We start from the raw sequence: 13,098 nt of genomic DNA, 5'->3' as shown, positions 1-13,098 counted from the left end.
TGATGAATTTAATTAATTTTAATATCTTCAAACAAAATTAAAAAGGTAATATATGTCCTTTGACTATTTAAACTATTTTAGCAAACTTAATTTTTTTTTGAGCAATAAATAGAACAAAATACATTTTAAGGATATATGCTTTATTTTTACTAAGAATTATTTCTAAGAAAATAAAAATAATCAAAATGGTAATTATTTAGTTAGCTAAAATAGGTAGTAAAGAGAAATTGCATGATATTTTACAAGGGGTTATAGAAAAGTCATATAAATGATTAAATCTATAAATGCTAACATTCATATTCATCAACAAGACATTATCTATATAGGTGTTTAAGAAAAACATTAGAATATTACCAAATTTGATATTTTGGAGCATACTTATCCACTCCTTCATTTTTGAATTAATTTATTCCATAAAAAATGTTAAATCTCTACTGGGTACCAGAAATACAACAGAAAACAATAAAATGTCTGCTTTTATAGACTCTATATTCTAACGTGGAAAATGAAGAGCGAGAAAATGAATATATGGGCACACATACAGTTATGGCTGGAGGCAAATAATAAACACAATATGCTGTTATGAATACAAAGGAGAGTCAAGCAGTGGCTATTACTTCAGATTTGAAGGGTGATATTTGATCAAAGCCTTGAATGACAGAGAAGAATAAGCCATGAGAAGACTGAGAAGAGCTTAACAGTCTGATGAAAAACAAGCTTTACTTGCTCTTAGAATAGTAAGAAGCAAGAAAGCCTGTGTGGCAGAAGAACAGTGAATGTAGAAAAAAAGGCTTGATGGGTGATTATAGGACAAATCATGTAAGAACTTCTAGGATACATGATGCTTTCTACTTTATATTGTGACTGCAATGGTAAGCCTCTGGACCACTTTGAAGAATAAAGGAAGGCAGTCACATTGTATTTTTATTTTTAAGGATAACATAGTACGTAATATGCAAAATCAATCACAGCAGAAGGCAAGTAAACAAGGAAACCAACTTACATTTGTCTAGTTGAGAAACGAGGCTGACAAGGTAGGAATGAGATGTTAAAAGACTGTGTAATTAAAACTAGAGTCATCTCATGCAATGCACTATGTAAAATAAGTGTTTTGGAGAATTATTAAAAATTCATTTTGAAAATTTTCCTTTTTATATAGTTATTATTAAGACCATGACATAATCAGTACATATTTCTTTTTGTTCTTTGCTGTTGGTCAGTGTACTAAAATAATAACTAAATTAAGATATGAATGTGACAGTGTTTCACTTTTGCTATGGATAGAACAAAACATTCTATTTTTGTTATATTGGAGTAGAGAAAAGGTGATGATAGTTATTAAGTATGAACATGTTTCATAAAAATTTTATTATATTGCATTTTAAAACAATTATCTTTTAAAGATCTGACTACTTCCAAAGGTAAGGGGAATATATATTTTGTCTAATAGTTTTCTTCTTTGTCATTCTAGCTTTAACTAAAATTTTTCCCCCAAATGTTTTCAAATTCCTAAAACATTCCAATTAGTAATATTTTTGCATACTATGTATTTGGGCTGTGTGGAATTTGAAACAATTATTTTGGAGTAATATTACATTACTTACCCAGGTAGTGCCTGAGTGAAATCTACACTGCATAATTTTTACAAAGTCATTTATAATCATCTTATCTGTTATATGGTACAATTTCCCTAAAGACAAGTATCTTGAACTAAACTGAATTGTTTGAAAATAAGTTATATGTCTATAATTTCTACTTGGTATGATAACATCAGATTCGTATGTTCTACATGGAAGTACTAACAAGTCACTTTAACTGACTTTTTAAACTGAAAATCACTTTATTCCAACTTTTCAATCCCTTATATAATTATTACAACCAGAACTATGATAACTGCAAAGAAAATCCATTCATCATATGCTCTGATACTAAGAATAAACTTTTGATCACTGCCCTGTGGGACATACCATAGCTTGCTGAGGTAATTGTAATGTGGAACACACTGAAGAAGCTGACTCAATTCCTGATCTATAATACATATGGCTTCTCCCTTGTTACTTTTTCATAAAAATAAATTGAATTTGTCTGACATTATTTGCTATCCACAAAACTACCCTCTTAGGCTTTTTTAGACATTTGCAATTTGATCAGGCCAGGATTAATTCTAATAACCTTTCCATCAAGAAACAGAGTTAAGTGAAATAGCATTTCCACTGCTATTTCTATTCAATTCTACAATTTTCTTTTGAAATGTTTTGGTATTATTTTGCCCTCCTAATACTTAAAGGAAGTTATCTTGTCTTCTCTGGCATATCTCCATGACTAATAACTCAATACTTGCATTTGTCAAATGCATAGTAACAAAATGGTATATGCCAAACTTGCCTGGGTTTAAAACCAAAGAAAGCTTCATCCATGTCTCTGCAAAAGGACATGAACTCATCATTTTTTTCATGACTGCGTAGTAAACCATCATTCTCAGCAACTAACGTAAGAACATAAAACCAAACACCGCATGTTCCAGAGATCCAGAACAATGTGGGGATGCCCTGTCTTACAACTTCTATTCAACGTACTACTGGAAGACCTAACCAGAGCAATTAAGCAAGGGGGAGAAAAGGCATCCAAACAAGAAAATAAAAAATAAAGTTATTTGCTTGCAGTTGACATGATCTGATATGTAGGAAACCCCTAAAGACTTCACGTAAAAACTATTGGAACTACTAAGTGAATTCAATAAAGTTGCAAAATATAAAATCAACATCCAAAAATCAGTTGCATTTTTATATACTAGCAACAAACTATCCAAAAAAGAAATTAAGAAAACAATCTTATTTATAAGAGTATCAGAAAGAATAAAATATTTGAGAATAAACTTATTTAAGCTGGTTCAACACTTGTACACTGAAAACCAAAAACATTGATGAAATAAATCAAAGACAAAAATAAATGAAAAGACACTTTATAGGTTGGAAGAATTAATATTGTTAAAATGTCCATCATACCCCAATAGCCTAAAGATTCAATTCAATCTCTGTCAAAATCCCAATGGCATTTTTTACAAAAATAGAAAAAAAAATCCCCAAATTTATATAACATGATAAAAGAACTTCAAATGGCCAAAGTAATTTTGAGAAAATACACAACTGGAGGCATCACACTTCCCAATTTCAAAATATATTATAAAGTCATAGTAATCAAAACAGTATTATACTAGCATAAAAACAGAAATATAGGCTAGTGGAACATAATAGGGAGCCTAGAAATAAATCTATACATGTATGTTCAATTGTTCTTTGACTAAGGTTCCAAGAATGCACAAGGGAGAAAAAAAGTCTCTTCAATAAATAGTGTTGAGAAAACTGGATGTCCACATGCCCCACAATAAAATTGGACCATTCTCTTACACTGCACAAAAAAATCAACTCAAAGTGAATTAAAGACTTAAACATAAGACCAGAAATTGTAAAACTCCTAGAAGAAAAAGGGGTAAATGCTTCTTGACATTGGTGTGGGGACTAATTTCTTAGCTATGACCACAAAAGCATAAGCAATAAAAGCAAAAATAGACAAGTGGGATTATATCAAACAAAAAGTTTCTAAACAGCAAAAGAAACAGTCAACAAAATGAAAATGTGACCTACAGAATGGAACAAAATATTTGAAAACCATATATCTGATAATAGAATGATATCCAAAATATATAAGGAACTCCCACCACTTAACAGCAAGAAACCAAATAATGAATTCAAAATGGGCAAAGAACCTGAATAGGCATTTCTCCAAAGATGATATGCAAATGGACAATAGCAATATGAAGAGATGCTGGACATCACTAATCATCAGAGAAATGCAAATCAAAGCAACAATGAATTATTACTTCACACCTGTTAGGATGGCTATTATTGAAAAAACAAATATTGGTAAGGATGTGGATAAAAGGGAATCCTTGTACATTGTTGATAAAAATGTAAACTGGTGAATCCACTAACTATGAAAAACAGTATACAGATTCCTTAAAAAAATTAACCTACCATATGACTTAGTTGTTATGGTCTGAAAGTTTGTGCCCCCCGCAAAATTCACGTGTTCAAATCCTGACTCCAAGATGATAGTATTAAAAGGTTAGGCCTTTGGGAGGTGATTATTTCCTAAGAATGGAACCCTCATGAGGTTCATGCTCTTAAAAAAAGAGGCCTGAGGGAGATCCCCCAACACAACTTCCACCATGGGAACACAGCTGGAAGGTAAGGAGACAACTACACGGCAGCATTCATAAAACAGAAATTGGGCCCCTACCCAGATTCTGAATCTGCCAGCACCAAGATTTTGGACTTTCTAAACTTCAGAGCTATGATACATAAATGAGTAAGTTAAGGGAGCTCATTCACCCCTTCAACCATGTGAAGACACAAGAAGAAAGCATCATCTATGAAGCAGGAAATAAGACCCCACCAGAAACCAAACCTACCGGATCTTGGAATTTTCCAAGATTTTGGATTTTCTTGGATTTTCCAGCCTCTAGAATTGTAAGAAATAAATGTTTATTGTTTATAAGGAACTCCATTTATGGTATTTTATTATAGTAGCCCTAATAGACTAAGAGACCATACATTTATACATGAGGAATCTAAAATAGTCAAATTCATAGAAGCAAGAAATATGTTGATGGCAGGGACTGAGAGAAGGAGGAAACAGGGAAGTTAAGAGATACAAAGTTTTAGCTATAAACAGTGAGACAACATAGTGCCTATAGTTAACATTACTGTATTGTTGGCTTAAAAATTTGCTTAGAGGGTAGATCTTGTATTAAGTGTTTTTATCACAAAAATAAATAAATGTAGTGGGAGGAAACTTTTTGAGGTGATAGGTATAACTATGGTATTGGTTGTGTTAATGGTTTCATAGGGGTATACTTCTCTCCAAATTCATCAAGCTGTATACATTACAAAAGTACAGCTTTTTGTATGTCAGCCATATCTCAATAAAGTGGAGGAAATTTTTGAAGGTTTTGTTTTCAGTTACTTTATTTTGTTTTGTTTTGTTTTACAATAGAGTATTATAGAAAAATAGGAGATGCAATTGCCTGGACTGGCAAGTCATACTATATAATTCTTTTATATTAAGAATGGTTCTTCATTTTGCTGAAGTTTTTTAAAAAATATTTTTAATACCTCTCCTATATGTATAGTTTAGTATAGTCTATGACTTCAAAACTCAATGTCAATGTGAAGATTATTTTATAGTCATTCTGAAAATATGAGTAATATTTCAGTGAAAGGAACTACTTGAATATGTGAATCTTTACCTTGTCAAGTTACTTTCTTAACCCACATGATTTCTTTCCTGCAACAAAATTCATACTTCCTGAACCACATATACTAAGTATTTAACACTGGCTTCCCACACACTTCTAGTATTTACCTGACCTCAAAATAGAATTTGCTTAAGATATTAGAATCCTTAATAGCTATAAAATTAATGTGTTAGGACTGTGTCTGTATTTTGATGCTTAACACAAGTTATTTTGTTGTGATTATATTTCTTTTTACAATTGGCACATTGTCGAGGCTCATATTTTTAAATATAAATGACATAATTACATATGCACAAACACAGAAACCACAATTATCTGTTTATATTTTAAGTTGGTTATTCAAGATGGATTTTAAAATTACGTAATATTTCCCCTGAAGTCAAAATTTACATAAATTTAAATGAATTACTTGTTTTCCAGTCATTTCAAACACAACATAGAGCTATATAAAACTAAATATTAAATTATACTAAATATGTACTTCAAGGACCAATTATGTAGAACTGTTTATGCCTAATTTCTTTATAGAGGGTGAATTACATGGTCTTCCAGATATTTATATTTCTAAAATTAAAAATAAAGAGAAGAGACAAATTTACAATATGTGCAAACTAGAAGTTTCTAGTTCTATGGAAATTTTCAGAATCCAGATACATTTAATTATTGAGAACACTTCAAAAATAATCTTTTGATGCTACATAAAAGAACATTTGCATGCAAGATATAATTTTAGAGTGTATTTAAATGAAGAACATGGAATTTGTCTGTGAAGAAAATATTTTTTGTTAATGAAATGAAAATGACCTTGAAATATAACAATAGGGTGGAATGCCAGTATTCAATGTTTTCAAATTTTTGGTCATCTATAATCAAAATTCAATGAGAGGTTGTAAAACACCTAACTTTTCTTTACGAATATTTTCAGAAGGAACTTTATTTTACAAATGATATGTAACTACCTGATAATTAAAACTCATTATAAATGGAACACGGACAACTTATATTTAAATAATATCACCAAGTAAAGTTTATACTACTTTTTTTCCACACTGAAATTATACTTTTTTAGTTTCCAAGTAAAAATGCATTTTGCTTTTTGTATTTGAATACAGAACCAAACCTTTAATAATTAGTGTTAATAGAATAGAATAATGCAACACAGAATAATAATTTTCATCTTCGTTTTAGAAATTTTCACATGAAAATTTAGAGATTATGTATACTATATTATAATAAGCTTCCATCACTTCAAAATCTAAGTCCAGAATAAAAGGGCAAATAGACTACAATTGTCATGAAATAAAAACCTAACATTAATCACAGAATACAGGGAAACGACTTTGCACAAATTTTACCTCTTTGATACTCATGAGAAAGATAGAAATTTTCAAATTTCAGTATCAAAAAATGGGTGAAGAAACATCAATGGTACTTTGCCATGAATATCTGCATTATAACCCTGTGGAATCTGTAACAATTATCCCACTTTTCAAAGAAAGAAATAGGAGTTCAAATAGCATATATAATACATATTATAAATACATAAAAGAAAAGAGAGAAAAAAATGTAAAATTTGAGGAGTCCTCAATGTAGTTTTACATTTAATAATGTAAACAAAATTAAACAGAAGCCAATCTTTGCTTAAAAATACCATTTAGAAATTTGTCTTCATATAAAACATTTTTCCAGAGAGTGGGCAACTAAGGTTCATGTTTTGCCATAACTCCTTCTAGGAAGCTCAAAGCTAAGTCTGTCTTCAAATAGCTCTAACTTTCCTCAGATAAGGATTTCTTGCATAATTCTTTTTCCTTTCATCAAATCTACAACTTTTTATTTGTTTTATTCTGCAGGAATATTTTATTTTTATCTTGTACTTACTTTTATGTAAGGTGCCTCAAATCCACCTCAGAAACAGGTAAGTGATTAAATGCCACTTTAATATTATTACGCTGCATTAATAATATTAATCCAACAGGCCTTACTAATGCAAAATTTCTTTGAGCTCCCTTTGTGGTTTTTGGAGTTAAATCTGGGTACTAAAATATCTTTGTCATCTGCTAGCTACATGATCCTAAGCAAGTTAGTTAGCCTCTGTTTACTTATCTTTTTAAAAGCAAGTAAATCTTTCAAATGATGTTATTATAATGATTAACATTTTGTGCATTGCTCTCTGGCAATAATTATTGCATTGTTTTGATATTATCACATCTGTCTCCCTGTATTTTGTAATCTCTTAGCAGGAAGTTTATTTTACCCATCTTTATAGCATTGGTTCTTAGGCCAAAGCAGAATAGGATATTATACCTTAAACCTATGTTTTACATCATACAAAAATAAAATGGGTAATTTCTCACAGAACAAACCTTAAATGATAACATGTTAACCTTAAATCTGAACTATGTTGCTAGCAAAACAGATGTCGTAAGTCATGGACCTCCCAGACCAACGGTCAGCAGGTCATAAAGTTTAGTGAATACTGGTCTAATTCCACAACCATTTAAGGGACAGAAAGTTGTTCTTGAATATAGAATCATATTTTCCTTTTTACTGAAGGCATCAGAGATTGTCAGATCCATTAATGACAAATCAGTGCTAAATAATTTTAAGTATCTTCACAAGTAATTATTATTACTATTTTTTTTATTTTTATTTTTTGAGACGGAGTCTCGCTTTGTCGCCCAGACTGGAGTGCAGTGGCCGGATCGCAGCTCACTGCAAGCTCCGCCTCCCGGGTTTACGCCATTCTCCTGCCTCAGCCTCCAGAGTAGCTGGGACTATAGGCGCCCGCCACTTCGCCTGGCTAGTTTTTTTTTTTTTTTTTTTTTTTCAGGATGGTCTCTATCTCCTGACCTCGTGATCCGCCAGTCTCGGCCTCCCAAAGTGCTGGGATTACAGGCTTGAGCCACCAAGCCCGGCCACAAGTAATTATTTTTGATTATTGAAGTAGAAATAGAGACATTAACTGCTAGACAATTTAAATATGATCCAGGTATATATTTTCAATGTTATTAACCATAAGATAGTTAACTGTTTTAATCACTATTCATTTACTTGAATGCGTTGAACTTACTAAAATTCTGAAACCATCTGATACCCCATCCCCATTTCCTGTCTGCTTATCCAAATTATAACCACTTCAAGGCTTGGCTTACAGTTCCTCTCTCTTATGGAGTTGTACAGAGTAACTCAGAAATTTCACTCTCTATAAACTCCTATCACCTAATTCATATGTTAAATATTCAGGTTGTACTGTTTTGCTTTTAAGATAAGACCACAATCTGACACAGTGGCCTTGAACAAGTCACTTAAGTTTTCTGGGCTTCTGTTGTTCTTTCCCACCCATTCACCCTAATATGGGAATCAAATCTCATGAGGGGCATCCTAGTATCTTCTTAAGAATGCAGGCTTTCAGATACAGTAGTGTATCTGCCACTTGTTAACTGTGTGACACTTGCCAACAAGATGATGACAGTTATTGCTTTCTAAGCATTTTCTATGTATTAGGCAATGATCAATTCCTGCACATATTCTAGTTCATTTACTTAGTTTACTTAAGTTTTCTGCATCACATTGCTTAATTTAAAATGGGAATAATAGCCTCATAAAACTGTTGTAAGGATTCAGTGAGTCAAATTTTCAAAAGTACTTAGAATAGCATTTGGTACACAATAAGAACATGACAAATACTAGCTATTATCATTTTATTTACTTGCATTTGTGGGCTGGACATGAGACTTCACTGAAGTTTTGTATCATTAAAACCAAACATCATGACAGTCAATGTCATGTATTTCACAAGCTTACACCTTGTCTTTAAGTAGACTGTTAATTATTGATGGTATACCCATGATTTACATTTGAATGTGTCCTTTATCAGACTGATACTATTATATAAATGCTAGGAATATCATACATATTCATTTAAATAAGAAATAGGACAAAATGAAGGAGAAAAATGCAACTATGGTGATGATAAGAATAGGGTGTGGTATAAATTTGCTGAAACCATCATCAAAAAAATGTTGGAATCTTTTGGATAGTATTGCCGTCTAAAACTAAGCAGTGCTACTTCACAGAAGGCAAGAGGTAAGATTTATTGATTTTTAACTGTGTTGAGACTCAGACACAAATTCTTAAATTTTAATGTTAAGAACTTTAATGGGTATTTATAAAGAATAAAATATTTTATTGATACTCATTCCATATATATCTACATGTAGTCGTCCCATTTGGGTCCCTTTCTCTGAATGTATTCAGTGTTTTGAATTAGATCTTGCTAAGTTAAATACACATAGATTTCAACACAACAACAACAAAAAATTCAGGACACATATTTCTCCTTGCTGAGCAACCATAATCACATTACAAAAGAAAAGTAACAGATCTTATATTGATATTCCACTTTGTGTGTCAGAGTTCCACAGTCCATCATGCTGACAAAGACAACATCAAGTTGCCTTAAACTTGCACGTGGTGCAAGGAATTGCTCAAGTGATTTGTATGAATTATATCATTCCATCTTCATATTAACCCATGACAATATACACAAATATTACGTACATTACACAAAAGGAAAACCTGAATATTCGTTTCCCCAATTGCACAGCAAGGAAAGTAAGAGATTTGAATTATAAAGCACAGGTTCTGAACCATTATATCAATCATTCATATTCTTACTTATGCACTCTTTCATTCAATAATGATTTATTGAAGGCCTACTATGTCCCAGGCACCATCCCAGAAACTGAAAAATGTGGTGAAGCAAAATCCGTGCCTTATTCAATCTTACAGTCTAGTGAGGTAGAAAGTAAATGAATAGGTAAATTATAATGTAATTCAGAGAAGGATTTTTTAAAAGTTTTACTACGTAAGTTTATATACAAAATATTGAACATATTTCTATTATATTTTGATGACTTTTAACATATGCATACAGCCACGACACCATCACTGCAATTAGTATACTAAATACATTCATCATTTCCAAAAATTTCCCTGTATTCTTTTGTGTGTGTGCTTTGGTTTGTTTTAATTTTGGGGGGAGAAGGCGGTTGTTGGTTCTTTTTGTTAAGAATACTTAAGGTGAAATCTATCCTCTTAACATATTTTAAAGTATACAATACTATATTGTTAACTATAAGTACTATGTTGCACAGCAGTATATTTGTTTATTTGCATTGCTGTAAAAGAATACCTGAGGCTGGGTAATTAATAAAGAAAAGAGGTTTACTTGGCTCATGACTGCAGATGGTAGAAATGTGGTGCCAGCATCTGCTTGGCTTTTGGTGAGACCCAGAAAGCTTTTGGTCATGGTGAAAAGGAAGAGGAGCCAGCATGTCATATGGTGAGACAAGGAGCAAGAGAGAGAGGAGGAGGGACCCGGCCTCTTTAGAAAACCAGCCTTCAGGTGAACTACCAGACCAAGAACTCACTCACTACCATGGGGATAGCATGAATCCATTCATGAGGGATCCGCCCTCATGACCCAAACACCTCCCACTAGGCTCCACGGCTCCACTTTCAACACTGGGGATTCTATTTCAAAATGAGACTGGGAGAGGACAAATATCCAAACCATATCAAGCAGGTCTCTAGAACTTATCATCTTGTATAATAAACATTATATCCATTGAGCAACAATTCCTCATTTCTCCCTTGCTGCAGCCCCTGGTAATCACAATTCTATTCTCTGCTTCCATGTATTTGATTACTTTACATATCAGATGTAAGTGGAATCATGTAGTGACTGTCCTTCTGTGACATGTAGCATAATGTCCTTCAGGTCCAACCATGTTGTCACAAATGAAAATAAATGTTTTGAAAAACATATACGGGGGCAACGGCATATAAAATGGTGAGAAGCGAGTGATGTTTAGATAAGAGTGATTAAAAATGGCCTCTTTAAGAAAGTCATCCTTGACCAGGGACATGAATTAAGTATGGGAAATAAATACATGAAGATCTGGGGTAGAATTTTCAAGGCAAATGAAACAGGAAGTGCAAGACATCTCAGGCTGGAAAGAATTTGGTACATTTAAGAAATTGCTAGAAGGGTGATGTGTTTAGTGTGGCATGAATGTGGGAGAAAGGGATAGAAAGTCCACCATTTCTGAGAATAGGTCATTAGAAACACTGTGGTTCCCTTTTCACTCTTTCTCTTAGAATATGTGTCTGTAGGCCGGGTGAGGTGGCTCACACCTGTAATCCCAGCACTTTGAGAGGCTGGGGAAGGTGGATCACTTGAGGTCAGGAGTTCAAAACCAGCCTGACCAACATGGTGAAACCCCGTCTCTACTAAAAATACAAGATTAGCGGCATATGGTGGCATGTGCCTGTAATCCCATCTACTCAGGGGGCTGAGGCAGGAGAATTGCTTGAACATGGGAGGCGGAGGTTGCAGTGAGCCAAGATTGTGCCACTGACCACTCCAGCCTGGGTGACAGAGCAAGACTGTCTCCAAAACCAAACAAACAAAAATTAAAAAAAAGGAAAAAGAAAGAAACAGAACATGTGTCAGAGGGAAGGCAGGTACCATGTCCTGAGAACATTCAACTAGCCCTATGTAGAGGCCCATGTTGTGAGAAACTGAAGCCTTTTGCTAACGGTAATGTGAGGGAGCCACCTTAGACATAAGTGCTCTCTCAACATTAAGGTTTTTCAATGACCACCACTTCTTAAGAGACCCTGAGCCAGAACTGTGCATCCAGGATTTTCAAAAATTCCTTATCTATGGAAACAGCCAGAGAGTAAGTGTTTGCCATTTTCAGCTCTTAGGTTTTGAGGTAATTTATTGTGCAACAATAACTAACATCATGAGACAGAATTTTTATTTTCTTTTAAGTGCAATGCTAAAATTCTGAATAATTTTAGCACAGTTTTAATCTGATTTGAGTGGAGACAGGAAGACCAGTTGTGAGGCAGTTGCACTAGACCAGGTGAGATATGCTGAAGGATAAAGTGTTAGAGGTAAAGGTCTACAAATTGGTTGGATTATTTTGAAGGTAGAGGTTTGCTGTAGATAGAATGGAAGTCTAAGAAAAAGGGGGGAAATCAGCAGTGACTCTCAAGTTTTTGGCTTGTGTAAGTAGGTGGGGAGTAGCAACATTTACAGATATAAAAATGACTGGCAGAAGAACAGGCTTGGCTGGGAAAAATATAAGTTGTACTTTGGCTACATTTAGGTGAGACCTAATCAGAGATGTAGAATCAGGAGTTGGATAAGGAATTCTGGAGACTAAGGAAAAGGTTGGGGTTTACATAAATGTTTGTGTCATTAGTACATGATTGATGCTCAAATTTATAGGAGTGGGATAGAGGAAGGAAGATTGCCAAGGACTGAGCCCAGTGATACTCTAATATGTAAAGCTCAGAAAGAGAATGAGAATCCAGCAAATGAAGTAAGAAGGGGCAATGAGTGCAAGAGGAAGAAAATCAGGAAAATGTAGATCACAAGATTCAATTGCAGAAAGTATCTTAAGAAAAAAAAAAGAAATCAACTGACTCATCCTATTGAGAAGTATAGTTAAATGGAAGCTGAGTTTTGACTATTGACGTTGGCAAGGTGAAAGATGCCACGTATCTTTATAAGAATAATTTTAGATACTCATTAGAGTGGATTTATGAGAGAACAGGTGAAGAGGATGTGGCCACAGTATGAAGTTTTCCTCTATACCTCAGTAGGGCTACTCTGGTTCATTGCCTTCCTGAACCTTTCTCTAAATTCTTGAGACCATCGGTACTGCAGTTCCTTCAACCAGATAACATTTTCCCATTTCCTTTTA

The 13,098-nt window shown here is 33.3% G+C and overlaps 1 protein-coding gene across 3 annotated transcripts in view; it reads right to left on the bottom strand.

Moving 5' to 3' along the window:
* KHDRBS2 (KH RNA binding domain containing, signal transduction associated 2) overlaps positions 1–13,098 on the bottom strand; it is a 591,427-nt gene that overhangs the window by 480,344 nt on the left and 97,985 nt on the right. The gene's annotated exons all lie outside the window — the stretch shown is intronic.

Source organism: Piliocolobus tephrosceles, chromosome 5 (assembly GCF_002776525.5).
Source record: "Piliocolobus tephrosceles isolate RC106 chromosome 5, ASM277652v3, whole genome shotgun sequence".
NCBI classification, from domain to species: Eukaryota; Metazoa; Chordata; class Mammalia; order Primates; family Cercopithecidae; genus Piliocolobus; species Piliocolobus tephrosceles.
The sequence above is the reverse complement of the archived record's forward strand: the minus strand, read 5'-3'. Positions and strand labels throughout refer to the sequence as shown.